At 36.3% G+C, this 26653-nt stretch overlaps 1 long non-coding RNA gene across 8 annotated transcripts in view; it reads left to right on the forward strand.

Annotated features, from left to right (window-relative positions):
• Window positions 1–636: 636 nt before the first annotated feature.
• The window catches only part of LOC119786057, a 106491-nt gene continuing 80474 nt past the window's right edge, over window positions 637–26653 (forward strand). For 7 of the 8 annotated variants that reach the window (XR_005281139.1, XR_005281140.1, XR_005281141.1 and 4 more), the window contains exon 1: window positions 742–901. This is a non-coding gene — a long non-coding RNA (uncharacterized LOC119786057). The other variant, XR_005281142.1, reaches the window with a different exon arrangement.

Consider the following 26653-nt stretch of genomic DNA (forward strand, 5'->3'; position numbering starts at 1 on the left):
TACTAAAACCTGTCAAAGGTAAACTGGACTTATTTAAGACTGTTGAACATCTCTTCTACTGGTGAAAGCAAAACAAAAACAAGATTTTCAAATTATCAGAGGGATTTAATCTCATTCGAATGGATCAATTTGTGAGCTGGATGTATTTTTATGTCCCTATTTCTCATTATTTCAGCAACCTTTTGACACATAGGTCAGCAAAATGAGAAAAATACGAAGAACCATTTAGATAAAGTTTCATCTTATATTTTAAGCACTTCAGAAATGTTTGTTGCAATACCTCTTATTTATGCCTCTTGTTTTTTTTCGTCCTTCTTTCCCTTCAAGTGGCAGTTTATTCTCTAATAGGACTTTGATCTACCTAAATCACATTGCTGCATAGGCTATTAATTAGGTTGAAGCAGTTTTGTAACCCTGTAGTCTGGTATGAAAGGAATGTCTAGTGTCGCTAATGATGAATAAAAATTAGGTTTGCACATTTTAAGCACTAACAGCACAGGGAAAAAGCAAAACTAAGACCTTGTTAATGATGCTGTTGGTACCGGATGCGGCTCACTCTGTGGCTGCCCCATCGAGGCCACTCATTCTTCAACGAGAGAGAGTCACCGCTGCTGCTGGAGGAGCAGGGGGTGAGGGGGGTGGGGGGAGGCAAGGAGGGTGGGAGAGAAGAGGAACGCGTAATCTCCCAAACATCCGTTGTAAACCACTTCACCCCCTCTGGATCTGTGCGGCAAGGTAAGAAAAAAGCCTGCGCGGCTTGGCCCTCTCTGCATCGTAAAGTGCTGTGGCTGGGGTGCGTAACAGCTCCTCTCTGCTCTGCTCTGCTCTGGGAGGCTGATGCTGTCTTCTACTGCGGACAGAGAGCGCAGGGAGGCCGGGGACGGAGCTCCACTACAGCAGGGTAAATTCATATTTACATTCCTAACTTTATTTTTTCTTTGCCGCTTTGATCAGTAAGAGGGGATTTATTTTCTTTTATTTAACACCAGGAGCGATCCATCATGGGACATGGTATTAGAAGCGCGTTCTTGGGAATGGAGTAACATTTGATATGACCGCTGTAGTTGCGCAGCATAGAAAAAAAAATTGAGGACTGCGTGAACGACCAATCAGAGCTCTTTGCGGCGCCGCAACCGGAGCGATTACAGACACACAAACGCGCGCGCGCGCACACACCAACATATTACTGAGGCAGCCTATGGCGCACACCCCGCAGCATCAGCTGCACCAATCAGACAGCCGGGAACGTTTTACTTATTAATATTAACATTTTTCCAGACAAATCTTTTTCCCTTGTTAGTCTCATGTTGTGTGCGACCCTTTAGAGTCATGTTTCATCTAGGACTTGGTAGAAGGTCTTATTACTTGGAATTTCATTTTTATTCATTGTTTCTTTTCATTAACATTATTTGGTTAATATAATTTTTATAAAAGCATATTTTAATAGATAAGTTGTATTTCAGTAGTCTAGTTATTTAGTCACCTCTGCTATAATAAAACACTTTGAGGACTTTTAGGGACTAAATATTAAATATTTGAAAATGAGATAAAGATACTGCACTTTACAATTACTGTACACAACTGGATGGATGAAAAGCCCAGATGTTCTGTGAAAATCACAGTAATTTAATACATGTGTTTGAATTTGTTTAGGCGGGTTAGATTTAAGTGCAATGTTTAAGTTTTAAAAGTCAAATTTTGGAGCATATTGTTGGATTTTACCTTAAAAGAAAGGTACAGTTTTTTAGCAAAGTGTTTGTGGATTGTGTTTCAATTGTAAACTTTAGCAGGGAACTGTTTTAATGTGATTGAAATGTAGTTGGACAAGTTAAAAACCAGGCTAAAAAGAACAAAGTTGGGATCAATTATAAATTGATTCTAGGTGTGTTGATTTAGTGTTACAGGGTTGGGTCTTTGGTTTAACTCCACATTGGGTAAAGCTTTCAGCCAAATGATGCATCACTTATTCTAATCGTAATGGTAGAAGAGAGGTGATTAGAAATAAAAGAAAACTTTTTTTTTTTTTATTTAGCTAGGTTTAAAGTTAACATTATTTATTTTCAATCTATTTTGAATTGAAAATGATTCAATGTAAGAAAAAACAAAAGATACCAATCTCATACTTTATAAAACTTTTACTAAAAAGTAGCAGAGTTTATAGGATTTAATTTATGTTTAATGTATAACACATTAATAACAAACTGGTGTGGTAAATAATTATCTCTAAACTGATTTACTTTTAAAGGTTAAAAATGTATAAACGGCGCTCCCTCCTCTGCAGTTTGCTTTTCTTATTCAGCAAGAAGATTTTTCCTTTAATATTAATAATTATTCCAGAGATTTCTAAAGGACAGTGTGATTTTTTTAAGGGAGTCATGTGGATGAGAGATTTTTTTTAATTTATTTTTTAATCTGCAACAAACTTTGCATTGCTGTAAAAGGTTCATATACAGTGTAGTTGAGATGGTTTATCGATAATATTTCCCAGTAAAGTTACTAAAGTGAGCACAGAAAAGATTAGCTCCTAACCATATTGATTAACCAAGTATTATTTAGACTAAACTTGAGGAACTTACATAATTTTTGCCATATGATAAAAGCTCAGCTACATGAAATACTGTCACTATACTTTGGTCAAAATGAAAGATGACTGTGGAACATAATGAATAAAAGGGTAAAGCTAACCTCACTAGCATATTTTAACTTAAGTAAATAAAAGTAACATGATTTTTCACTATTGAAATGCATAATTTTAACCATTTACCATGACTTAAATGTTGTTCTGTGAAAAATGAAGGTGCCTTGTAAAGCCTTTTCATTAATCCAACAAAATGGGTGGCATTCTTTGACGTAACATTTGTTTAAAACGATTAAATGTCTGTCCGTTAGTATTAACTAACATTTTTGGTTAAAAATGTAATGAGTGCATAAAAGCTGCCTGTTTGAAGAACACTGTGTGTGCCATTTTCCCCCAGACGATTTGTAGCTTTGCACTTTGCCACACATCTCTTAGTTAAATATGTAAGACGCACAGAATCTGATACATAATTGTGGACATCATGAATTAGTAATGACTATTGTAGCTGGGACTCTACTAAATGGCGAATTGCTAAGAGTCTGCACTGAAAGTGGAATGTTTTACTCCCCCCTGGACTCAAAGTCAGCAACCAGCGGGGGCAATTGGGTTCTCTCTGAGAGCTTAACCAGAAATTATATTATTTACCATATCAGGGCCTGCTTATCTCGCTTCAGCTGCGGCGCCCTGAGATAAAAAGTGACAGGCAGGCTGTACCTGAGATGAGTCAAATTTGATCCGACCGGCCCGATCTGTTATAAGTGAAATGAATTGAATCAAGCCATTTCTGCCTCTACTGTAATTAAATTAGTCAGCGGGGTGTAATTGGACATCGAGTTGGCACTTTAGATGAGATGACAAAACGCTCATTCTAGCCACTAAAGGACTATGTGTCAAATTTAGTAAGAGTTACAGAGCAATAAACGCTGGCTGACACCGTGATGAGGCTGCTTTTTCACTAGACGTGTCTGCAAACAGGATAACCGTGAAAATAACCAGATTCATACATAAAAAGCCTCCGTTTGAGAGCAAAAGATCTGAAATCATTAGCAAAAGCCTAATAGAAACATCCAACTGAGGGAATGATTATTTTATATCTAAAGATGACAACTTTCATGCATCTGCAATGTTTCTTAAGTAAAAGTTCAATTAGACAAGACTATTTGAGTTGAAACCTCTTGTACATTCATTGTGTGGACATTCATTTTGGACATTTAAGCTGCTTCAAACATCCATCCTATGAACCAGGGCAAACATTTAGAACGTGGAAGAGGGTTTTTTGGCACAAAGTCTTTGGTCATATCAGGCCCTAATGCCATTTCCAAGAACAATGAGCAGAAAAGCGCTAAAGCCGCACTGATGACACTTAATCTCATTGGAATTCCTTGTCAGGTTTGACCTTGGGAAGATATTAGCCACCCAAAAAGTGCCTCTGGGTATGTGTGTTAGTGTTTGGGTGAGTGAATGTATTTTGAAAATTTCATCTATTATTTGAATCTGATTATATGTAAAAAAAAAAAAAAATGTTAACAAATTTTAAACTTAGAGTAATTTATGGTGTTTTCCGTGCTTTTCACCTCCATGCAAAAGTAACTGGGTTTGCAGCCAGATGTGCTTCTGGAAGTGGAGACAGCGAGTCAAACTATTGTGCTGCAGGGATCTGTGGCGCACGGATATGTGAGCTACAGTATCTGTTCACTAGAGGCTCATTGCATTTTTAAACAGCATTGGTTACTTCATACTGTCATTGTTTTGGCACCATTTGCATGCTTAATCCTGCTGAGTGCATATCTACACTGTTGAGAGTGTTGATGTACAGCTGTGTGTTGGTAGTTGTGTGCCATGAGAGGAGACTACATGAGCTGTAGAGCTACCTAACGCAGAAGTAAAGGAAAGTAACTGTAAAAAATATTTAATATTTTAAAATACAGATGGTAAATTTATGGTAATTTAAATTAATTTAATAGCTTTTGTGTTACTTTACAACAAAACCTGATCTTTCTCTGGGATTTTTTAATACATGAGGGAATGCGATTACATTGACACACATAAAAAATAGGATAAATCATAAGCGGTAAATGATACAGTATAGCATCTAAACATAAATTAGAGCTTTAATAAATTCATTCAGACAGCTGTTTTGCAATTCACTGGTTCTTCCTTTTAATGCTAGTTTGATGGCAGAAGTTTTTCAAGTCCAAAGAGAAGTGTAAAGAGTCTCTGACCATGTTCACTGCCCTGTTCCGACAGCAGCTTGGAAAAATTTCCCCTCACTATCCCCTGCAGGGCCTTCCTGTCTCCCACTTTGCAGATTACAAATTGTTAGCTTATACTTTTGCAGAAAGTGGAGACTCCACTCGCAAAATTTTAGAATAGTACTTTAATATGATTAATGATTATGAAAAAATATAGACAGTATTCTATATATATATATATATATATATATTATTATTTTTTTTTTTCCTGGGATGCTTTAAGCTACTTTTAGTGTTTTTTAGTGTTTTTGCTTTAACTCTTCCTATTAGTTCCAGGAATACAACGCCACAAATGGAGACTCTGCTGTAAATAGACTTCAAGCTGTAAAAGCAGCAATTAGAGTTAAAGTTTCACCTGACTGAATAAGAAACATACAGCTAAAGTAGGGGGCCAATAAGAAATACATTTTACATTTACACCACAAAAATTGAACAAATATCTGTTTTTTTATAACAAAATAAAGAAGTGAAAGACAAAAAAAAAATCTACAACCAGTCTGAAAAAGATACAGTATGTCCACCTGAACCTGAGATAATTTAAAATGCTTGTCTGACATCTGCACCTATTGTGCAAAAACAGTTCAACTTGGATTAAGTTTTACCTTCGATCAACGATCAAAAAAAAAAAAATCATAATAAAATATTGTTTCCTTAAATGGACAAACTGGGAAAAAAATAAAACTAGTTTTCTAGACACAAACTAAATGTATACTGAAAACAGTGGTGTTTCTGAGTAACCAAGCAGATTGAAATCAGCAAAGCAAAAGCTTTGATTGCTGTGACGGGATCCTACGTTCCTGAGTTTACTGTACTGGATGCTACGCTGTGTCAATGGACATTTGGTTCTTCTCTTTCTCTCACTACCTTTGTCTCCAGGGGAGAAATATTTGTACAGGGAAGCCTTTTCTTTTCAGTTTCTATAGTCATCTCTCTTTGTCCTCAGACTGACTTATTTATGGCTACCGGCTAATGAGCTATAAGGCCCTTTGTAGTGAGTGACAGCATGTGTAAACATTTAGATTTTCCCCCTCGACTACAAGGAGAAACCCATCGAATTAAAAGGCGTAAAGTGAAATGAAATCATAGAGCAACCCAACACCTGATCAAATACAAGGTTACACACTCTGTGTTTTTGTGTTTTGCCGTGTTAATGCCCTGTGTTGCTATCGGTCTGCCGTGTGTTTTGGAGGACTGCCAGCCGGCAGAGGAAGAGCACCTATTTGGTGGAGAGGTAATTGCTACACAGTAGCCTCTGATTGCCAGGATCTTTCACCGGGAACATTCGCAGCTCCCTTTTCACTCGCTCCAACAGCCTGATTACAAATCATCTTATTGATTTGATGAGCGCAAGATGCTTGCTAATAACTGCTCTCATACCATCTGTTAATCTTTGTTGTGATTAAAAAGGTAATCCCAGTAGCTATTATTCCCGATGACAAGTGTTGGGATTGTTCTCCTGCGCAAGCTTTCACAACAACAAGGCCAGAAAGGACTGAAAGAGGAACTAGGGGGAGTGGGATGGGGGGTGAGGGGGTTAGTTCCAAGGATATCAGTGATCTTTGAATGAGATTGAGAAATCTGTTCAACCCTTAACACAGCAAACACACAAAGAAGGAGAAAAAAAAAGAATTACAACCTTGCTAAAAAATCCATTACCTCGTATAATCACGCAAAATGATTTTCTTAAATATGATAATAAATCACAGGCTAAATCAATACCCTGCAGACCAACTGCTATGCCCTGATAAGGTATCAATCAATATTTAGTATTTAGATTTTAATTAATACCTTGGTGGGGCTTGCAGCCTTCTAACACTGGGAGAAATATGTTCTGTGATAAAAATGGATCAAAATAAAGCAACTGACAAAAGCAGGCCTGTTAACACTCTAAGCTGTTACTCATTTCTGCCATTGATCACTCAGTTGTTTTGCTGTGATTGAGGACCCTTTAAAATCAACCATGTGTGTGTTTGCGTGTCTGAATAAGTGTATGTTTGTGGGAGTTTATGCACTGCATAGGGGTGCTATAGATGTGTGCGTTTACATGGCAACATATTCATCGATCATGGTCAGTTTAAGGCCAAAGCTTTAAAAGTACCTGCTGCAGAGGGTGCAGGCAGACAACCTCTATCTGATATTATGTGTTGGATTAGAGGGCAGAGCTTCCACAGGTTACAAAAGAAGCGCCTGTTTTAGATGCATTTCAAAGCAAAAAACACAACTGAGATGGCTTATGACTTTTTAGCTTTTTAGTTTTTATTTTCCTGTCATTACATTGACACAGACTGCATCCTTAAACACTAATTTCAGTAATCCTAATTTTCATACTTGTGGTTATCTAATGGTCGTGTCATAATTTTAAAGTGCTCAACAATCTAATTTAGGGATATAAAACTAATTTAATGTTGCACAAAAAGTAACAAAAAACTCCAACTACTTGTGTTGGAGATAAGATATATTGGGTGGGCACAATGTGACGAAGAATATGAAAATATTGATTTGAAAATCCAGAGCTGAGGAGGAAAGTCTATTAGGGATCATTCACAATTTTCTTAATTTTCAAAAGTATGCCAAACATACACTTGTGAAAATAGGATACATTTTTTTTTTTTTTCAAATGATGATCTTCCAGCTCATATGATTGGATTTTAAATTTCTTTTCTACATCATTATGTCTTACTTGGTTTGACATAGCAAATTTGTAAATAGGAATCCAGCAACAATATAGTAACCTTATAATAGCCCCGTATGTTAATAGGTTCTTAGCTCTGGCTGGACTGAGGGCGACACCTTTGCTAATTACTCAATTAAATATTCCTCCCTTTAAAATAATCACAGCTATTGTTTTATTAGAACCTTTTCCTAAATACATGTGTGAAACTTTTGCCCATTGTACTTAATCTTTTATGTCAATAATAATATACTTATGTCAATTAAAATCCTTAACAAAAACCATTAAAGATTGTCAACTCTTTATTAGGTGCTTATACCAGCTACTGTAAACATTAACCTTAAAATTCCCATTAACATTCGCAGACACAGTGGACATTGCTTTGACCATAAAAACTTTGATTGACCGTTGCTACGACTACAAAATAATGCTGCATTTAATTTTTATGCATTAAGTTCTGGACTGCACAATTTAGTTCAACGTTTCCATTATTGTGCACAATTTATTTTAAAAGACAGAATATATATTTGTACTTCTTTGTATCGAAAAAACATCGTATTAAATTAGTGTGGAAAATTGTAGTGTGATTATCTATTCTTGGCATGAATGGTCACGTCATTTTGCCTGTCAGGAAATACCATCCTGTGTCTGGCCTGAACGTAGGTGTGATGTTACAAGATTAGCTCAGGACGAGTCTGGAGGGCTATGAAGCCCCCTTTTTTGGCAGAAGGCCTGGGAGCTCCCCTGTTCTCCTTGATGTGAACTAACCGGACATGTGCGTGGTGCCCTGGGTTGCGGCTGGATTTAAGTGTCTCAAGGCTGTCTGCTGTCTAACTTGGGTCAACAGGATATTAGGTCACACAAGGAAGGTCCTAGTGGATGGTGTTTCTTTTAAGCCGATTCCTGAGACACACACATTCAGTGTCACCGAATGTCACGGACAGAACACGCATGCACAAACATGCAACATAGGTCAGTTTAATTAGCCTTGGTGTCAGCTGGCATTAGTCATACATGATTTTTATCAAGCAGAACAATCATAGAAAGTTAAAGAACATAGAAATTAAAAGTTCTCCGGGTATCTCTAATTTTGCTAATGTTTTTTTGTTTGTTTGCTTAAATACAGGATTTTTTTTTTTTTAGTTTCAACAATAGTAAAATATAATATTAAGTCAGTCATACCGAGAAAACAAAATGCCATATTTAATGCAATCCATATTGGTTTGACTTTCTGAAATAGTATCAGTAAAAACAACCTGACTAGTTTTCTATTCCATTTAGAGATGCCATTAAATTGCAGTCATCTCTGTTGAGCTTAGCTGTGTGATAAAGTTCACACACCATAAGTCTAAACAGGATTAGGCAATCCTTATTAATCCCTTCTTACTGTTAGTTGGACAAGGTGCCAATGAGGGCCATGTGTTGGGCTGGCATGGACCAGGCATGAGCAAAGCGAGTCAGCTGCTACTGGAATTACTGTAATTAAATTAGTGTATCTGTGACAGCATTCTGTTTCAAACAACAGATTAAATCTGTTTTTAACAAAAAGAAAAAAAAGCAGCTCAAATGGTTCCAAAGTTCAATGCCTAGCATCAATCAAGATATCAAAACTACTTTGGAATAAAGCTTTAACTAATACTTAATGCAATTAAGATTTATTTAAATTCAAGAGATTCAATCACTGTTTAAAAATAGTAATGCTAAGCACTGTGTTTAAAATAACTTAGTTGAAAATTCTAGCTATATATAGGATTTTTTTTAGCAACTTCTATTTAACTCTATGCAGAAGATATACTTAATTTCAAGAATAAGTAGTATACAAATTTGGTGAATGTAATTCTGAACAAACTGTCCTATTTGTTACAAAGTTATTTGAATTTTCATCTTATAACTGAAGAGATAGGCTTATGTCTGTACTTGGCAGACAAAATTTCTTAGGTCATGTAAAATATTATAGATTTTACATTTTAAAGATCACTGTTGTCCTTAATTATGTAATATCTACTAAGATTTTTCTAAGATTCAGAAATTAAGCTATCCTGGATATCAGGTTAGAAAGACATACATTTATATTTTAGAATTGTTAATATATGATCAAAAAAACTAACTGCAGTACTTTTTTCTTTTATCATTATGTCCTTACCATTTTGTCACTACAAGTACACAACAACTTTTGTACATTGTGGAAAATAAAAGTTTCTCTAGTAGGATAAATACGTCTATAGAATGTTTGTTATATTTTATTTGAAATATTCTTTCTTTTGGTTTTGCAATCATTGATTTTGTACTACAGCTTGTCATTTGGTTTATTATACATCTTTAAATGTTCTCAATAAACCACCTTCTAAGACAAGTAGCTCTTCAGTGTTTACAGATACACAGCTGTTGCACACATAACATATATTTAATTTATAATTGATGGCAGAACTATGAGGTTGTTTACTGAGAAGGCTTTACTTACTTTAGTGAGCAGAACACCCTGCTTCTGACCTTTTGTCTAACTTTAATCTTCTTATTATCATTATAATCGGCTAACAATCTGACCTTAATGGTTTTTAGGATTACAAAGTTATTTGAAGTGTGTTAATTGACATAATCTTAGGCTTGACATATACTCATAGATCCCCTTTGTTAATAGAATGGCTTTCTTACACTTGTGCTGCCTGAAATCTGTGACCTTAATCTGTGTATGAAAAAAATCCAATTTGTAAGACCTTTAGCATTCTAATCTTTAAAAATAATTTTTGAAATGCACACACATATCCTGCCAGGTGAGGTTGATATGAGATACTATATAAAAAAAAAAAGAAATAAAAAAAAAAGCTGTCATATGTGGACACACTGTATATACTGTATATATCCATGCACCTTTTTCTTCCTTTCGCACATTCTTCTTCTATTTGAGCTGATGTAACAAGTACATTTCTCCACTGTGAGATCAATAAAATCAATCAATCAATGATTCAATGTAACTTAAAAATAGAGAAATAAAGACAAAAAAAATGTATATCAACATCATTACAGGTTAGCTATATTTCTATAGTTTCAGCTGCTTTGTTTTAAAAGACAACAGCCTAAATATTTTATATTTCTTAAAAAAGATTTACCTTATAACTACGACTATAAAGCTGTTCTTATAGTGTTAAGGTTTTTTTTTTTTATATATATATATATATTTGCTGTCCTTAAATAGGCATGTTCAAATGCAAAGTTAACTCAGAAGGTGTAAAAATGGCCCTCCTAAAAATTTTATTTAGTTATCCTCTTCTTCATGATTCTGCTTCCAGACACGGGTGAAACTGAGTCTTTTTTCTGTGCCCACAAACAGTGAGCACTGATATAGCACCAGTTTTCAGTATCAGTTACCAATTATTAGCACCTGTGTTTGACCCGTTAGGTAGAAAGATCCAGTTTAAGTCTTCAACAACAATATCTTCCAGACACTGGATCTCAAGTCAACTAGAGTGAAGCGTTCAGGGTTAGTTCAAGGGTCCACGTTTCACAACCTCACCTAATTTGATATAGATGGTGAAATTTTATGCACTGAACAAGAACTAAATGTATCAATTACAGAGAGCTTAGAGTGGTTTTGAAAGCCCCGCCTCCACTCTGAACCCCGCCAGGGTTTGGGGTGTCTTCTGGTTAATGCATGCACTGTATACAAGAGCTAACCCATTGCAACTCTAAGCAATATGCACAGATGTTAAATAATTTAGTTTGTGATTACAATTAGTTGTGGAGATGCACTAACCTGGATAATTCAAGAATTATTAAAGTGTTAGTAATTAAATCAGCAGAAACAAATTCATGGAAAGTTAAGGTTCCATGAGAGAACAGAGTATGTATAAGTGTTTGTTTATAAAATACATTTTAAATTAAATTGCAGTTTAAAATCCCTATTATTGAATGATTCAGTTTTTGCTTTTAAAATAGCGCAAATTAGCTCCACAGTGACTGTTGTCTTACTCTAAAATTGCCTTCACTAAAACTAATAATAGTGATTAATGATAACACAGGGGAGATTGACTAGAGAAAATATAATATTATAATTAAGCTATCAAAAACTGGCTATAATTTGTAATAGCATATCAAAACTTAGGGAGATATGGAAATCCAAATCCTTATTGGTGATTCTCTCAGGTGTTATATTTTGGTCTGGGGGTTTGGGAGTCAGATTTGTAAAATGAATGAACCAGTAAATTCTTTACGGAAGCAAAACATGAGTATATTTCTCAAGATGGCTGGGTCTGGTTGATGAAATTTCCTGTTTCTGGTGTTCCTCGTTACCCTTAAACCAAATCTGCTTCCTTGGTATTTTTTTCTGCAAAGTCTTATCTTTTGTCATCTTTCTGGGAACTTGTGATGTGTCATTAGTCTTAAACTAATTTAAAGGGGTTGGGCGTGACATTTTATAATTCCAGTAAAGATTTTTTCAACGATAAATACAAGCAGACTATACAAAGGTGTCACTAAAGCTCTGTGTTTCTAAGTCACCTCTTCATTTAAGCGGTTTATAAGTAAAGGAATAGATAGGAAGCTATATTGCTGTGTGAAAAAACAATACAATAAACCTCAGGAACATCAAATTGTATTTTTTTTTTTTTATATATATATAAGATTTGTGAAACCTGGCTGCGTTTTCTTTGCTTTCCAAAAACACCGGTGTTGTTGTTTTTCCCCCTTGAGTAGCAGTGGTTATTTTTGAATTATTGTGGAAGTCAAATAGTGAAATGTCAGTTTGTATGTCAGAGCTGAAACGAGGATTTTAAACTTTACAGAAGTTGTGGAGGAGATTTAACTGTAAAATATTAGTAGAAAAAATATGTGCAGTTTATACTGTAATAATAGCGAAAGTTAAATTTTATATTTAAATAAAATATGCTTAAAGTATTTTCTCCTTATCACAAGCTAGTGATGTTTTTAAATTACGTCTCATTAAAATTCCACTCTATTTAAAAACTGGACATTTATTTTGTAAGTCTAACATGTACTTTGCAACTTCAAACTGCAAATAAAATTATAATATTAGAATTTATTTTTTGTTAATAAATTAAATAATAACAGGATATAAAAGCAATTAAGTGAAAAGATTGGAATAAAGCTGAGGTAGAGAGCTGCGATAGTGGAAGGAGAAGCATTGATGGACAGCTGTGGAGACAGGGTTGTTAGTTTATGTAGGCTGCAGGCTGAGTCGACTGGAAAATTTTGATCACTTTAATTTACTATATCCAGCGTTGCTTCTCTCCCTGTCCAGCACTTTTATCAAGCCTTGTAAGACCGTATTGATTTTTTTATTTTCTGCCCAGGATAAGAAGACAGAGAGTTAGGGAGCTCTGGTGAATGGAGAACTTTCCTCAGATTGCTGCTATTCTCCAGCTTATTGCATCCTGTCGTTTGTAGTTTCAGATGATGTCCAGTACGCCACGGCTGCTCCAGCCAATAAACTAGGTGACTAACAATGGAAGAGGGCCAGGAATGAAGAGAGGGAGACAGGCCAGCCAACTACACCACACACAGATAAAAAACACAAGGTCGGAGGAGGACATTTTACAGCCAGAAGTTTCCACGTTGAAAGACGGAAAAAAGCAGTTTTCATACAGTTGGATTCAAATAGATGTAATGCATTTTCTTATTTTATGTTAGCTATTATTGGGCAATATATTGGAAGTATTAAAACATGAGAACAGGATTTCTTGGACACATGAGGATCACATTTGCGCTGATGATTTTTATTTCTGGTATTTTTTTTTTTATCTCAAATAATTTTTTCACCTTTATTTTTGATCTTTGCGTCAATGCTAAACTCTTTTAATACGAGTTGTTTTGTGTTCTTTTTTTGCCACGACTTTAACAATCATGGATTGTAAAATTTGAGAATTAAAGGCAGGAATGCTTTTTCACATTTTGTATGTCCCTGTTATTGGTTTATGCGAGCCTCCCTGAGCAAAATTAATTATCACCTTTGCCCCTAAGAAAATGCAATTAAAAAGTAGACTTAATCGTTTTTTTCTTGCTTTTTTTTTCTCTGCGAAATGGATGAACAAATTTCTCCTCACTTCACTCCTTTATCATAATGTGGATATAAGACAAATTGTTTGTAATGAGTTTCTTATATTTATTTTTCCTTCTCGTGGCAGTGAATTTGCATTTGCTAGTGTCTGTATGAGTGTTCGTGGTGTGTCTGTGTGTGTGTGGGCGTGTGTGTGTGTGTTTGAAAAAGACGAGTGTAGGTGGAGAGGAATGAAAGAGATTAGTGACAGTCTGATAAAAGATGTCTCCAAAACCCTAATTAAAATTGAATACCTCTACAAATGCAAAGCAACATGCAATCTTCAGGTATTTCATTTGGAGCAACTATCTCAGTGAGAGGCAGTTTTTATGTCTTTCTTCATTGCTACCTAATGGATCCTCTATCCATTTGATTTTTTTCACAACCTCTTCATCTGCTGTTGCCTTTGTCAGAATCACATAAAGTGATATCAGAAGTTCTGCCAAAATAAAATGCAACAAAACCTATCTGTTGTTTGTTGCTCTCTTAAATGGCAAATCACTTCATAGGTTCAGCTCATTCAGAGCACGGAAAATGTTTAAATTATTGTCTGATTGCAAAAATTGGTTAGAAACAAATAATTGTATCTTATCTTAAAAAACCCACTCTTTTATTCACTCAGCAGAAAACTTTTTAAATGTGCGTAAAAATCATCAAAATAATTTTACTGCAATAGCATAATTGTTCACAAAAAAAAAAAAAAAACTTTAACTATACAGTACCTTAGGCTGGATTTGAAAGCATGATGAATGAACTTTTATTACTCAGGCAATTCTGTTAATATTTATATTATAATAATTTATATATATATATATATATATATATATATATATATATATATATATATATATATATATATATATATATATATATATATATATATATATGTACATTATATATAACAAACACAATTATATATGTATATACTCACTATTCTTGAGTGGGATGTTATTTTGTCCTTCCGGTTCTAAGAGTGGTTTGGGGGAAATGGTCGCCTGTTTTACATGAAACAATCCACAGAAACAGAAAGTTATAGATTACTAATTTAAGTAAAAAAAAAAAAAAATGTGATTAATTTACAAAAGGAAACCTTGATCCTTTATCCATCTTTTGGTTATACAGATTTTTACAATAATTATTTTGTAGTTTTGTACAAAATAAAAAAAATAAGACAATAAAATAAATGAAAAAATGCATTATTTTGGGAGAGCAAGAACCGTGATTGCACCGTAAAGTGGAAAACCACGCTTGAGATCTGACTTGTGTTGTGGCTGTTGTAGCATTTTCACTTCCTACTGTCTGGACAAGGACCGCCAGTCATGTGACCGTCCTTTTTAGAGAAATTCACAGACATACACTTGCAATTCTCATCAGCAACTCGTGTATCTTGACTGAATCCTTATTTTGGAGGAATCAAAAAAGTTTTCAGTTTTGGCATCAGGCTGGTGTGAAATTAGAGCAACTATTACCTGACATTTATTTTGCTGATTTTCTTTTTCTTTAAGGGTTGACTTAGCATTGTTATTTCTCATGTTTCTTCATATGGGGGGCATTTGTTTGCTCACCTTTAGTGACTGGTAAAGAGGCTGGAATCTGCACAACTAACCATATTTCTTTGAAATAATAAAAAAAGTATGCATTTAAGGTACAGGAAAAAAAGCTTTAATGTGAAACAGTGTTGCTTAAACTACATTTTACAAGAAAGATGTCCAGACTACATTATATATTATAGTAAAAATGCAAAAATGTCTACAGAAGCAGTGTGCAATACCAGTGTTTTTACAGCCATTGTTAGAAGTTTACCGAAAGCTCACAGCTACAATTATTTCTACTTGGCAGCCTGCTGAAAAATACAAGGAAATTGCCCGGGCCTGAGCTGCCATTTAGTCATAAGTATATGGTCAATTTGGTGCCCAGCCAAAACCATGTCCTTGAGTCATTCACTGTATATATATATATATTTTTTTTTTTTTTGTTATCTATTCCCAGAAAAGCCGTTGACTCATACAGCAAATAAATTTCTCCCAGCTCTTGTACTTTTAGTGGTGAGGAGAAAACACGTGTCTTTAGTGGGTTGTTTCTTTTAACCACATACATATCTTGGTTATTTCATCATTTTTTCCCCCCTCATACAGTTGTAAACTTCTCTGATGATTATTTCATCACAGAAACTATCAATTCCTGTCATAATCACAGTGGGACAATAAGGACATATTCTTGATGGTTTGGTTCCAACTGCCAGAAATGACAGTCCCATGTGTTAAACACACGTTCAATTCTCTCCAGGATCAATAAATGTGCCACGGCTGTTATTGATGTATAACGTATCAAATTATGTAATATATGTTGGAGGAGGATGCACAAAACATTAAGGAATGCTGATATAGATCAATGAGATGTAGGAGTATTAATATAGCATTGTCATTTCCCTTCTCTAGCCATCCCACTTATTTTTTATTTGTTCTCCTTTCAGACTGAACACTGCTCCATATAGACGTGCTTCAACGTAAACTGGGAGAATTAGGTTTGCTTGTTGATGTTTCAGTCCAATACTCATCACTGAAAGGAATCTTTTCACCCCCTTGGCCAAAAGTCTCTCATTTTAGGTGCAGGAGAACAGCAGTACTGGTTAGATTTTTAACTCAGTTATCATGATAGAGTCCTTTCTATTTATATGGGTGTTAAGGATGTGATAGCAGGTTTTCGGTGAAGATGAAATCGGCTTTGTGGTGTCGGTGACATATCCTATTTTCGTGTAATCTAACAAGCAAAGTTAGGCTATTAGTTTGACATAGCATATTGTGTTTTCTTTATAAGTCCAGGAAGGCAGTTAAAAATTGTTTACCGTTACCTGGATATAACCTATTGCAAGTAAATGGAATCATTTCCAATTTCATTGTATTATTTTCAGTAGTTTTATTTTTCCTACCCAGCAATGTTCAAATGTGTCCGTCGCACAGACACATTTGATTTTAAAAGGAAACATTTATTAAAATAGAAATAAAAACTATAGCTTCTTGGTCTGTTCATATTGTCTTCACAACCAACTGTTTCACTTATGGTAAAAGTGCAGCAGTTCGCGTTAACGTGTGCTAACCACTTAGCAAGTAAAATTCTAAAATCAACAGAAAAAACAGTGGGTTGTTCTCAGAAAAAGAACACTAATAGTTTCGGAGTAGAAAATGAGAAAGTTTCTTTTCATATCTATATTGACGCTTTGACAACTTTTTTGGTTAAAGTCTGAATATTGAGCATAGCTAGCTTTATTTGTCTGCAGGTTTTTAAAGAAGTTTAAGGCTACTGAGTAGGGATGCAAACACTGCTACCGGGGCGACGCAACAATTGCAGCCCACTGCTCCCTAAGGAGATGGCTTAAAGGAAGAGGTAATTTCGTTTCTCTGTACTTGTGACATTGGAATGACAAGTGTCAGTTTATTAGATAATATTGTTTTCCATCCTATTAACTGGCATTGTCCACTTAAGCTTGGTTTATGCTTGACATATCCGCAAGGTCCACGCAGCCAACTGACGTAATTTTTGGCATTTACGCGTCTTTTCGTGATGTCTGTGAAGACAGAGGACGTTTCTGTATGGCTTTGTCATAGAGTGGGGACCAAATAGTGGACTTTATAGTGAACTCAGTTACCTTACAGTTCCGACAGATGATCACTACTTTTCGTTCCCTGTTGGTCACGAGATTATGCCTCCCAGCACGGTGCCTGTGCCATCTTTGTTATTTGTCGCCGCTGTCAGGTAGTGACAGCTGTAGGCGACAGCGGGCTGCTGTGGCGACAAATCCCATGATGCTTTATATCTGCTCGTCTAGGGATCATGGATGATCACTACTTTGTGGGAAATTTGGAGTCCACTACTTTTTCATCCACTGAACGTTCGGGCACTCATCTAAAATGGCGCAATCACTACATAGTGCCCTATATAGTGATTAGGGCAGACATTCGGACACAACCAATATGTGTATATGTTAGGGATGGAACGGTTTATGAAAACCGTCCAAACCTTTAGGTTCGACTGTCTCGGTTCAATTTGCGTGTGTTGCGTTCGGTTCATGCGCTGCTCTTTTTTCTCATAGGCGAAGCGTGTACACTCCCGAGCAGAAGGTGGCGGTACTGCGACCAAAGCCAAACACCAGTAGTAAACAAGAAGAAGAAGCGAAGCAGCGTAGCCGAGTGTAGCAGAAAAAATCTGCAGTTGTGGAGTTTTGCGTGGATATGGTGAGTGGGAAAGAACAGGAGTTGGAAGACGCGCCAGCAGCACTTTATAGGTCTGCTGTATGGGACCGCTTTGCATTTAGAGTGACTTATGATGACGGCGGGAAGAAAGTTGTGGACGAAAACAGTTTTCTTTATGGTAACAGCAACACAACCAACATGTCAGGCTAGCGATCAACATATACCGAACCGAAAACCGTGACCACGAAACCGTGAACCGAATCGTGGATTTTGTGAACCGTTCCACCCCTAGTATATGTGTGTTCTAATGTGCTTGTGTACTCGTGAAACGTCATCAGCCTCAGCCCTAGTAGACTACTGTTTGCAATTCACAAGAACATTAGACCAAGAATGTCCCTGGATGTTGTTCTCGCCCCTCCCTCTTTACCAAGCATGCATAAGAGCAGATTTGTCCATTCTGAAAATTGACAGCTATCCCAGCATTCACAGCTTTTAACATCACTAAATGGCCCATTTACTGATTTTGAAAAAAGTAATTAAAAAAAAGTTCAGATGTTGAGACGACCGTGGCAACCAGCGGAGCTCCGGGGCTAACCGCAGCTATTGTAGGGCTAAGCCCCTCTGCAGCAGCCCTCTCTCTACATAGCTGTGTTTGAAGTACTGCTGCCTCTGATTTTTTTATTTGGCAGAACGTTCATTTGATTTGTGTTTTTAAAAAGTTAATAATTTATTATCAACTCGAGACTATGAGTGGTGGAGAGATCCTGTGATTTAGCCCATAAATACCCCTACTATCAAAGGATTGTGGCAAAACTCCTGTTTAGGGGTGGAATGGTTCACAAAATCCACGGTTCGGTTCGGTTCACTGTTTCGTGGTCGCGGTTTTCGGTTCGGTTCGGTATATGTTTATTGTTACACCGAAAAATTAAAAAATTAATAAAAATTAATGAAATTAATGAAAAAAATCCAAAAATATTAATTAATTGTAATTATTTTTAATGATACGCGGAAACCATGGATCATTTCGGCACATTTTGCTGCTTTCAATTTAATCATCTCGCGCATGCCCTCTACGATCTCCAAGAAACTCAGAGCGGAGCGGACGGGAGCCACAGCGGAGGCTATAGGCTTTACTTTGTGCTGGTGGTCTGGTGCGCAGCGGGGCGGAGCGGAGGGGAGCGCTGATGGAGTATGTGGGATTTCGGGGTTAGCCTGACATGTTGGTCATGGTGCTGTTAGCATAAACAAAACGTGTTGCACAATGCTTGCACACTGTTGCACTTTTATCCACAACTTTCTTCCCGCCGTCATCGTAGGTCACTCTAAATGCAAAGTGGTCCCATACAGCAGACCTATAAAGTGCTGCTGGCGCGTCTTCCAACTCCTGTTCTTTCCCACTCGCCATACAATTCTCCACAACAACAGATTTTTTTCTGCTACACCCGGCTACGCTGCTTCGCTTCTTCTTCTTGTTTACTACTTGCGGTTGGCTTTGGTCTCATTACCGCCACTTTCTGCTCTGGAGTGTACACTCTTCGCCTATGAGAAAGAGGACCAGCACATGAACCAAACGCAACACACGCAAATCGAACCGAGACAGTCGAACCGAACGGTTCGGACGGTTTTCATAAACCGTTCCATCCTTACTGCTGTTTTAGGACGACATGAATTGACTTTGAAAAAGTTGCAAAAGGCTGTGTTTTCTACTTAATCATGTATTTTGGTGTTGTCAGCTTGCAGTTTGTGATGAAGACACAAGAACAGGGAGAAAGACAAACAGAGTATAAAAGCTGCAAATGCACAAACGTTTTTACACACAGTTTGTAGCCTACGGTGGCAAAGGGCAAAGGTACCGCAACAGCAAGAAGGCCTTTTTTATGTACGTAATCCAAACTGCAGGCACCAGGATAATAAGAGCAAATATTTTTTGCCGACAGATTTCTACATTTGAAGTTAATTTAGGCGTTAATAAACAGTTTCAGAGGAGTAATCACCAACACTCTGCATCATCAGTGCTGTCTGTCTCCCTGCGAGCCCTGTGCGATGCGCCGCTTTAGCTGCTCAGATGCGCTGCAGACAGCATGTGTTCATGTGTTTTGAAGGTGTGGTTTCAAGGGGTTCAAATGGAGAGGCAAGTTTGTGTATGTTCAAAAATATAGCTTTCCAAGATCTTCTGCAACTTTAAGAATTACCTTAATTAAGTGTTGTGTTGATGCTGCCAAGAAAAGGAAACCTCTGTTCATTCCTACACGGACTCACAGGCTGAGTTTGAAGTCATGGGCTGCGTTTCCCGAAGGCCGGATTCGTTTGCCGATTACGTCATAGCATGGCACCAAGGCCAATTTGTATTGGAAGACTCTGGTGTATCCTACGTAGCTGTGGGTATCCCGTGATTCATTGCGAGTCCAAAAAAGTTGGCTGCTCCGTGCTCAGATGGATATTGTAAGCGCAGTTTAATATAATGCAAGTATGTGAATGGTTCCATCTGAAATGAACGAAAATAGTTTTTTAAATGGCTGTTGAGTCAGATATGTGGTGGAAAATGTTTGGTTTATTGAAAGGTTTTATCTATCATTGTGCAAATGGGTTTGGCTGATATATAAGCACAGATTCTAATATCTCTGGAGTGAGGAGACTATAAATGTGATATTCGTGACAACAGTACTGCTGCGGAAGCTCCTCGAAGATGTTATTAGCACCCAGAACATTATTTAGAAGTTTTGCATCCATTCTTCTTAGGTGATACATTATATGGGTGGTGAAAAACAGAGAAGGCTGGACCTGTTTGAATCCATAGCCAAAACTGTTCCAGCCTCCTTATTTTCACAGACTTTGAAGGACCAAGTCCAGGTAGACCGGGTCCTTGGGGAATGCAGAAATCGAACTCACCCACAGTGATAACTGCAAGAGAAATAATGGCAGTCATGCTGGAGCAGAAACATGAATCAATCCTAAAAATGAAGTCCAGTCCAGAATTACATAGCACTCTTAAATGGCGGAAGGAATGAAGATGGCAGTTATGCTGTTCTGAATATAAAAAGTTGATGTTCTTCTTAATTTATTACCTAAATTAGTGCCCATTCTGCCATGTTGCATGGCAGGACAGCCTCAATTTCTTAACTGACAAATTACCTATGTGTGAGGAGGATGAGGGTCTGATGACATAAAAGTTGAGTCAATTACACAAAACACTGGAAAATAACAATTCATGATACATATAATGTTGGGCTATTGGAAGTTAATGCACTTAACAAAGCCAAGTTTTATTATTCTTTTGAGAGCAACCATAAGAAGCATGGCTAACACCACACAGTGACGCTTCCACCAATGATTGTTGGATTGCACTGAGAACAGGGAGCTGTGTCACAGTCCCATCCACTTCAATGAAACAAAGTGGCAAGTTGTCTGAGAGTAGACCTATAACAGAGCAACATAGAAGAATTCTTCAGGAAATGAAGAACATTGTGGACAACTCTGAGCATTCTCTTTAGAAAACTGTTGAACAACAACAGTTTCTTCAATGTCAAAGGCTTCTTCAGATCTACTACAAGACAGACCGCTACAGATCCTTCCTGCCTACAGCCATGAACATATAGCAACTTGTTAAAAAAAAAAAAAAAAACATTACAAAACATTCTATTTTTTTGAGGGATCAATAAAGTATTTTTCATTTTAATTTATCTGAATTGTACCATGACCTCTTTGATTAGAAGTTCCACATCTCTGTTCATGCGGTTTGAGAGATTCATATATTTTATTCTATCCTTCTCATTTTAAATAGTTTTTTAAGGAAATGGTCGTAAAGTTAGTTGTCCAACAAGATCAACTGCAGATAAATCAACTTTGGATAAACTTGTATCCCAATTTCTGACTTAACCCATTCAGTGAGAACTAAAGTGTATTTTGATTAGGATTTAAAAAAAAAAAAAAAAAATTATTTCAACTAAAATAATAATGTATCATCAGAAGTCCACTCACTAAAATTAGAAATAAATACAGCTGTAAGCTACTGTATATCAACTATATTTAATCGTTGTGAAACGTGTTGATCTTAAATAAACAGTAATTGCTAGGTATCTTTGAAGTTAATGTTAGCTAAAGTGAACTTGTGTTTTCTTGACTGTAAACTAAAACATAAAGCACAGCCCACTGGCGTTAATATTATTCTACAGCATAATTTACCATCTAAACATTTTCCCTCTGTCAAACACTTTAGGTTGTTTTGGGGTTTTTATGCATACAGTACCAACAAATAATAAACTGATTTATAAAATAACTTTATGTTAACCCTAACTACAGCCTTTTTCCCTTAAAGAATAATTTAATCCTTCCTTTGTGTTTTCAACATGAAGTAGCCTTTTCACTTTGCCATATGTATAACATTTGTGCGTGGTCACATCTGATCTCACATATAAAGTACACTCATAAAACCAATTTTCTATGACACATGTCAAGTTTGAAATCTGAATATATCCCCACTCTAGAGAACCACAGAGCCATGTTGTCAGCCAGCTGACCCTTGAAGTACAGCTTGATGAAGGGCAGCTCGGAGGAGGTGAAGGAGGAGGAAGGGTGACGGGTGGAAGGAAAACTTGGGCCAAGGTCAAGATAGCTAATTTGCTTCCTGCATCCCTCTGCCTTCCCCGAGAGGCAGACCACACACTTCCCATACAGAGGGGCCTTTAATGTGGTTAAGGGTGCATAACATGGGGTTAGGGTCATCAGCTACTGGGTCCTGTCATGAATAGGAGACATTATATGTTCTCTTGTGTTTCTTTGTTTTTGCTGTGAACAATAAAATAAGCTTGTAGAAGAAATCATGCTTAACTGCAAAACTATTAATTTTGTTTCTTAAATTTAACATTATAGATGCAACTCATACAAGCTGAGCGTTGACCTTTTTAAGTTAAACACTAGAACAAGTTTTATAAAGTATTTCAAAATTTAACCACCCCCCTAAAAACACACATTTCTATCTTTCTACAGAAAGTTTACATTGAATTTACAATTTAACTGAGTCAATTTAATTGTTATAGTTTCCACTAACCATGACATTTATCATAACCATTACCAGTATATTCCTAACCCTAACCTTAACCTAAAATTAATCCACACCATACCTCATGACTGACTCCCTAACATTAAACATGTGGGTCCACTACAAAAAGACCAGCATTTGGCCCCCACAAGACATGTTGGTCCTCAGAAGTTTAGTAAAAATGTAAAAACCTTCTTAAATAGGTAGCATAAGCAAGTAAACGAATACAAACATCTACTTAAAATACTTGGAGACATTTTGCAATGAAATAAATGAATCTTTACATGGTGAAGGTATCTTGCTAGGAATGGTTTACCTGACTAAAGATATAGGCACATAATTAAGTGGCTAATTTATTTTAGACATTTCCTGAATTGTGATTGTTATCACAGACTTTTCCTATTGCAAAGAATAGCTAACAGAAAAAAACACCTCAGTTAGCCAGGGATTAGTAATGAAAACTGTTATCGACTTGGAAAAAGATTAATTTAACTTTAAACAACATTTTGGTTTATTTTTAAAAATGTTGAAAATTCTCTAAATGTATAATAAATTAGCTTATTATTTATATATCTATCTTAAAAGCTACGTTTCCATTGATATTGCAGTTGGCCCTCCATCATAGTCCCCCCGACGCTCAACAAACGACTTGGTTAAGCCAGTATTGCTCGAGCAGCTGGACTGTCTTCTTTTAACAGTAGAAGTCAAAGGGGAAATGAATGTATTAGCCACCTCAAGGGCACACATGTTTCCTTAGTTGATCCTATAAAGATGTAGTTAATCAGCATCTGCGTAGGGGACTTAGCCTTCAGTGGGGAAAAGCCAACAGCCGCAGAGGAGGAAAAAAAAGCATACATTACAGAGTTGACACATTTGACAAAAAACAGACCCAGAAATTCTCCCAACCTAAGTGTGAAATAATTGTTAATGCGTTTACAGAACAAATACAGAGAAGCTGGAATATCTTGGCCACTGTTTGGCTTCTTAAAGAAACATCAGCCATGTTTGCAGAGACTGAACAAATAGATTGACAACCTCAAAGATACTGAAGAGATCACTTTTTCTTCTCTATTTAATTAGCACCTACGAGCTGTTTCCCATTAACACTGGCCACATTAAAAATCCCTCTGTTTTTTCTAATTAAGTAAAGTGGAAACAGATTAGATGGCTTCTTTGAACAAAGGTCAGTGATTGCACTCTGTCTCGCCAACCCCCCCTTTGTTTTCTTTGTTTGTTTGTTTGGCCGGCTAAAGGAGAGAGTGCCACCCCTTACCAGAAACTCTTTCCACAATCACCGTTTGCTTTACAGAACAGCTTTTTCTTCATTCTCATCTTCATTTACTCTAAAGGTTGTGTTTTGTTCTTGTAGAATTTGATAAATAGATACTCTCTTTATTCCTTTTTATCAATTTATTTTTGGGGGGGTGCCCTTTAAAAGTGACCTGATATTTCTCTCCACAGGTGGGCGGGAGAGATTTTTCTTCTTTTTATTTGAGGAGATGATTATAAAAGATTGGGAACTATCAGATTAAAGCTGAGCTGATGAAAGATAAAGCATCAATCTGTGATCTGTCAGGTGAGGCTGTGAGACATGACATGGTTGTCAAGATGGAGGAATATGGTGACTCAAGCCGCGCTAATCTTTGTTTCTTGGCCAGATTGATCTGACTTTCATATCCATTAGCTGGGCTTTCATAGCTGCTTTAATGAATGAGAAGACTATAGACATACTCTAAGAAAAAGCTTGTCTCTTAGAGAGAAACAAAAGAAGGCTATTGCAGAACTGGTGGAACTGATATATTGGTAATAAGAATGCCGCGTTGATTTATAGTATTTCTGTAAATCCATGGCAACATGGAAAAGGGTTAAAATATTTACCTTATTTTGCAGCAGGCTATTAGACTCTGCGAGGGCTGGAAGCTTCTAAAGAGAAAGTGTAAAGAATTTTTCTAATAAGAATAATTATTTTGATCTAAAAATGTGTCCAAAACATGAATAGATGTTAACTTTGTGTTTCATATATCAACATACAATTATGTTTTTGCTTCTGATCAAAAGTAAATAACTACTGTAATGTAGCTTATGTTACCAGTTTATAGATCAAAATCTCCTGTCCAGGTTCAAAGATTTTTTTTTCCCATGCTGACGCTCTGAATGATAATCCTGGCTGCCAACCTGCAATGACCTGACATAGAGGATCCTATTGCCCAGTGTAATAAATATATTCAACAATGTCACATATAATACATTTAAAGTTTCAAGAAGACGAAAAAGCGCTACATTTCAAATGCAGTTGTCTACTTAGATGCCATAAAAGTCTTGCAGTGAGGGTTTATTTTTTATTTATTTATTTATTTTGGTGCTATAATAATTAGCTTTTAAGTGTTTTTGACTTCTAGCTTATTTTGTTTTTATCCTGCACAGTTTTATATTTTATAAAAGTGCTTGAGTCTTACGTCTAAGTGTATGTCTTGTTTCATATGTTTTTCTGTACCTACAGATTATAACGGATCTAGAAAATTGTTGCAATATCACATTAAGTATCACATAAAACCACAGGGACACATAGCGCTGTAAGACTCCTGTCAGTGTGACTCGCTCATGTAGAGCTTGAAGATACAAATGTAAGAAATATAAGCTGTTACTGGCTTGTAATGCTGAAATCAGTTAAAATCTCACAAAAAATCTCAAATGACTGACTTACAATTGCAACCTGCATCATTCCATGATCTGTGCTACAATTTCCGATATAAATCAAAATACCTTTAATAATTACGCGTCTCCTGACGCCAAACCATGCTTGTAAAAATAACAGCTTTTTTTTTTTTTTTTATTAACTGCAGAGCATGTTACCAGAATTTAGACTGTAGTGTCACTGGGTCCTTATAATCCACCTAATACTATGGGGGGAAAAAACAACTAATTATTATTGAAGATGAGATTATTCCCTTTACAGCTAAAGAAATCAGACAAATAAACTGTTGATTCGGATGACAGAAACCTTGCCTAAGATATATAGACCTAATTATTTAAGCAATCTACTTTTAGAAGAATTGCTTGAAACAGCCACAGACACTGAATACACTAGCATAGTTTAGTCTTTATTTATGTTTAGTGTTCTGATTTATTATGGAATGCTTTATTATAAGATTACAAGCTCCTTTGAAATTTAACTCTGTCATCAATTGAAAGAAAAATGGCTTCTAACTAGCTTGTGAGCCTTACATATCAGTCTTTTATTTGTATTTTTTTATACAATGAATTCCTACTTTGGATGCATGTTTTTAGGTTTGTGCCTAATTTTATTAAATGCAGCAGGAATACCCCAGCCCAAAGAATCTGAAAAAAAGAGGAAAAAATAATGAAAACATCCGCGCTACGCATGAGAAGAGGCAGATAAAAGGAGCAAGATAGGAAAGAATGACAGAATTTAATAAAGCTCAACAAGGCAGAAAGGATTGCAGTGAAAAGAGATTCTACTTTCTTTATTCTTTTACAACTTCTGGCTACTTAAACACTTTTACACCCCCCTGTCCTTTCATCCGAGGCTGCTTTCCCTGGGAGAGGAATAGCTGGACACAGAGGGAGATGCTTGCTCCGTTTTTATTTGAATGTTGACCGAGGATGGCCACCATCTGTGCAAACTGTCAGACTCTATGACTCTTCTGCAGCCATAAATATCTAGACGGAGCTACCGTTTAAAGATAATTCACACATAGCAATTTATGGTCCCTGCTCTTGTTTTTCTGTTTTGTTTTGTTTTTTTGTCACTCTTTGGGCTTTTATCACCATTCTCTTAAGCTGACATGAGCAGAAGCACTTTATCATTTGAAGCAAACACAGATTTCTGCCTTTTATCATCATTTCACACCCTT

This window comes from Cyprinodon tularosa, unplaced genomic scaffold, assembly GCF_016077235.1.
Source record: "Cyprinodon tularosa strain WSP-4 unplaced genomic scaffold, ASM1607723v1 ctg107, whole genome shotgun sequence".
Taxonomy (NCBI): domain Eukaryota; kingdom Metazoa; phylum Chordata; class Actinopteri; order Cyprinodontiformes; family Cyprinodontidae; genus Cyprinodon; species Cyprinodon tularosa.